Raw genomic sequence first — 5,027 nt, 5'->3', positions numbered from 1 at the left:
ATTTGATAATGCTTATGTATAGTGTTATGTTTTCTTGCTGGGCTTCGGCTCACGGGTGTTGTGTGGTGCAGGTAAAGGCAAGAGGAAGCTAGACCATCCTTGAGTTGGAGGGCTTAGGTGATGACGTGTACATATGCAGCTGCTCGTCCGCCACGGCCGAGGTTTAAAGTGGAACTAGGGTTGAACCCTGTTTTGCCGCTTAGAACGGCCTGTTGTAAATATTTTCTGTAGTAAACTCTGAAATTTATATTTTCGGGATCCCAATGTATATATTAAACGTTCTAGTGAAACGTTACACCCTAACCAAAATGTTTAATCCCTAAACCGCTAATCATACTTAGTTGCACGATTTTGGCCAAATGACTCGATTAGCGAGTTTAGCACTGTTTACAAGGCACACCGTAACGGTCCCAGGAGTTGGGGCGTTACACCACTAGTGTGGGGGCTAGGTCAAAGTTGACCATTCAGATATGTTAGCCATGTTCTCGTCTTTCTTCTCCATTTATATGTATAATAAGTATGGCAGCTATGACAACGATGAAATGAGTAACATGATGAGCCCAGCTGCGATGACGACTAGTCGGAGGAGAACCCATGAGATTTTATATTATATATGTAACAAACCCTGCAGGCATTGGCTAAATCGAACAATGTGCACATAAGATAATGGGCCCATAACAATGTGAAAGTAAAATGAGAAAAGTACAAAATCAAAGTTTGAAAGTGCTTGATCAATAAATGAAATGTATAAGTATTATAAGTCAGCATATGAGTATATGTGCACTTCAAACTCACGACATTCATGTGTATGTGTATGTGTATGCATGAGATCTACTTACTGAGCGTTAGCTCATTGTGTAATTTTCTAACATTTTCCAGGTGTGGCTTTACATGTTGAGCAACTTATGGAGCACGGACTCAGTAGCAATACAATAGTGGTTTAGGGTTTTTCATATTGCTACAATAAATTTAAAGTATTCATATGTGTAATAATTTATATTAATAAATTTATATAAAAGTTTTAAATTTTTATGTATTTTTTAGTATCATTTTAGTTAATTCATTTAGTCAAGTGCCTAACATACTCGTAAATCCTGGAATTACGAGTATGTGGCAGATGTACCCTACCTTAGGGACGTCACAAAATATTTCAAATAAATAAACAATATTGTATATAAAAAAAATAGCATAAACATACAAAATGAAAAATTAAACCAAAACACTGTTTACAATTTTTTTTTAATATATATATAATATGATAACTTTTTTAAACATTATTGATAATTTTTTTAATAAAAATGAAGATTATGTATTATATATTATTATTATTATTATTATTATTATTATTATTATTATTATTATAATGTTATCCAAAAAACAGGTATGGATGACATGTCAAACGTTTAATACACGTGGCTGACATCTGGCAGGAGTCTTGTTCGACCATCGACCAGAGAGATGTTTATGACGCAACGCTCAATCTTTATATACGACCAGCCTGGTCGTATACTCGCTATATTTGGAGAAAATCTTATGCAGTTATAATCATATCCGAAAGTATCTCCCATGATTTCCTGAGTATCCGATTATTTAGGAAAGAATATCTGTAACAAATTAATGTAATCTTCCTTGAGCCTATAAATAGAGAAAGATAGCTCAAGGAAGGGACTTTTGGCTTTCTAATTATTGGAGATTAGAGTTTTACAAGTGTATTAGAGCTATCACATTCGATATATTGTTTTGTTCTTCAGAGGTTGGTGAAACTCATTGAATCCTAGTTCTTTGATCACTCCTTTGAAATACTATATCAATAACAGTTCAAGTGGACGTAGGTCATTACCAGATTTTGGGGCCAAATCACTATAAATTCTTGTGTGCTTTATTGTTTTTGTCATCACTTTCATTTCAACATATTTGTCCACATCAAGCATTTCTGACTTCGTGTCAGTTGGCCAAATTCAGGGTCAACAAATAATATTTAAATTTATATTGATATAAGTATTAAATATTTAGTTTTGTATTAAATATTATTATAATAATAAAATTTTATATGATTGAATTCATATTAATATAATTAGTAAAAAAATAGGATTATATATTATTATCATAATAATATTTTATAATATTTAAATTTATATTAATATAGTTATTAAATATCTATTCTTGTATTATATATTATTATAATAATGATATTTTATAATATTTGAATTTGAATTTATACTAATATAATATTTGAATTTGAATTTATTAAATATTATTATAATAATGATATTTTATAATATTTAAATTTATATTAATATAATTGATAAATATCTATTTTTAAGTTAGTTTTAAAGATATATTCTGTTAAATAATTAAAATATTCCGTTAAAACTAACATAACAAACCCTTCAAACTAATAATTTATGTTATCTACACATTTATTATTTAGAATAGATATTTTTGTTTAAATGAGTGTTGGTTGATGGTGAAAAAAAGTAAGAGAAAATTATATATATTTTTAAATGATTAGTGTTGTTGATATTGTTGAGTTAATGAGAAAATGAGAAAAAGTGAAAGAACATGAGATTTTTCTAGATATAGTTTTGTTTTTATCAATTTTTTCTAATTTTTTTGTGAGATTTGATTTAATTTAAATAGATTCTTAGTTTAATGATTTTTTGAATTTATTAATTTTTAATAATAATATATATTTTTTAATTATATACGTGACAATATCTCATCAGCACCGAAATAGCCATGTCAACATTCACTACTACAAAAACACTATTTTATGATACTTTTTTAGGGCACTCACTTAAATGCGAGCCCTAAAAACAGCTCCTGGACTTCGAGTCCTAAAAGATTTTCTTTTAGAGCTCGTGGAGCGAGTCCTAAAAACTATTAGTGTCCTAAAAGTTTGAATTTTTTTTCATCATTGCATTTTAAAGTTTTATTATGTATTGCTAAAAACTATATGTAAATTTCACTGGCAGCAATTTCAAAAATTATGAAATATTCATACAATGTCTACATGAAATATGGATATTTCTAATAATAACAAAAAAAAAAGATAAATACTATGTTTCTTTGCATATTCAAGAGATTGTGTTTCTTTTTTATGTGCGGTTTTTTTAGTTGATTTTGTACTTTTAATGTATTTTTTGTAAAATTTTTTTTTTAAATTTTTTATTGTTGTTGTGCAAGTTGATATTTTTTATATATATTTAGTTTTCCTATAATTTGTGTTGATGTCTAGTTAATTTCAAATTGAGTAAATTTTTGATAAATTTTTCCGGGTCAAGTTTAGTTGTTTTTATGTTGTTTAGATTTATGTATAGATGTTTTCATTATTTTTTTAGTTGTTTAAGTTTATATAGAAGGTAAGGGTAAAACAGTGGATTTTAAAAATTCTTTTATCATATTGACCTCAAATATTGGCAACAATGTGATTGTTAATGGGGATCAGTTTGATTTTGGGCAAGTGAAGATGGCAGTTGCACATGGGCTTAGAAAAAAATTCAGGCCTGAGTTCTTGAATAGGCTTGATGAAGTGGTGGTATTTAAGCAACTTGATGATGTTCAGCTAAAACAGATAATGGACACTATGCTGAAAGATGTTATTCAAAGATTTAAAGAAAAGAACATTTTCCTAGTGGTGACATCGGAGTTCAAAGATAAGTTGGTTAAGGAGGGAATTAATCCAATGTATGGTGCTAGGCCATTGAGAAGAGCAATTCTGAGTCTCTGGGAAGATAGTTTTGGTCAACTGACACGGAGTTAAAAGCGTGATGTAATAGAAGATATTGAATTAGAACTAATGGAAAGAAAATAAATTAACACAACAAATTATAGTGGTTCGGCCCCAGGGATTGGGAATGACCTACGTCCACTTAAGCTATTATTGATCTTGATTCTCAAAGGTGTGATCAAAGAACTAGGGTTCTCCGAGTTTCACAAGGCTTAGAGAGATGAGTATTACAGATGAGAGATAATAGCAAAAATTCTCTTGTTCACTATTTAAGAGCATAAACAATCCTTGGCCAAAAGATCCCCACCTTGAGCCATTTCTTGCCTATTTATAGGCTCATGGTGGGTTACATAAATCAGTTACAGATATTGTTACCTAATTAATCGGATAATCAGGTATCATAGGAGATAATCTCGGATATGATTACAATTGTACAAGATTATTTCAAAATATACGGAGGACACGACCAGATTGGTCGTATATAAAACCCAAATGCTGTGTTAGGAAAATCTCCCTGGTCGATGGTCGAACAAATTCTTTGCCATGTGTCCGCCACGTGTTGAAAATATCTGCCACGTCATCCACACCTGCTTTTTGGATAACATTTGCCCCCTAAGTTTATTTATTACGACCAACAATAAATAAACTTTAGGAAAATGACCCTTCGATTACCCCACCAAATCTGTCAGAGTAGTTCGTGCCTCCTCGAAAAAAGGTAACCTACTTACGTCCAATCATGCCTTTTCGATTTCCAAGTAAACCTCTAACGGCTATTACGCTTCCCCATACTTCGAAAAAGGGGAACTCATGATTACATTTTTTTGCTATGTCTCAAACAATATATATAGCCCTCAAAATGACTTTTTCACCTTTTACTCGCCATTTTCTGCCAAGAACTCTTCCAAGAACCCCCGAGTCAGAACCCAGAATTTCTTTGAAGACCATCCTCCGTTGTTCAACGACTTTGTTGTTCGTACGCCCAGAACAAGATTTTTCCAGGCCTCCACAATCCCCGCATGGGTACTTTTCAGAATTTTCATTCCCTTTACTGTGCCATGCATGCTAATTTAAGTTAGTCTTTTAAGTTCTGATACAGCTCCGTGTTCTCGGGTAGAAATGCATGAAAATAGGGCATTTGCTTGCTGACGTTAGATATGGTAGAGCATAGTTGTTTCGTAGGGGTTACCAATCAGTTTGATAGTCGAGATCATAGGTTTAGGATGTAAAATCGAAGTAAAAATTTGATTTTTAGGCTAGTTGAAAAATTGGGTTTTTCCCGCCCTTACTGAAGTTGAAA

This window comes from Humulus lupulus, chromosome 2 (genome assembly GCF_963169125.1).
Source record: "Humulus lupulus chromosome 2, drHumLupu1.1, whole genome shotgun sequence".
Taxonomy (NCBI): Eukaryota; Viridiplantae; Streptophyta; class Magnoliopsida; order Rosales; family Cannabaceae; genus Humulus; species Humulus lupulus.
The sequence above is the reverse complement of the archived record's forward strand: the minus strand, read 5'-3'. Positions refer to the sequence as shown.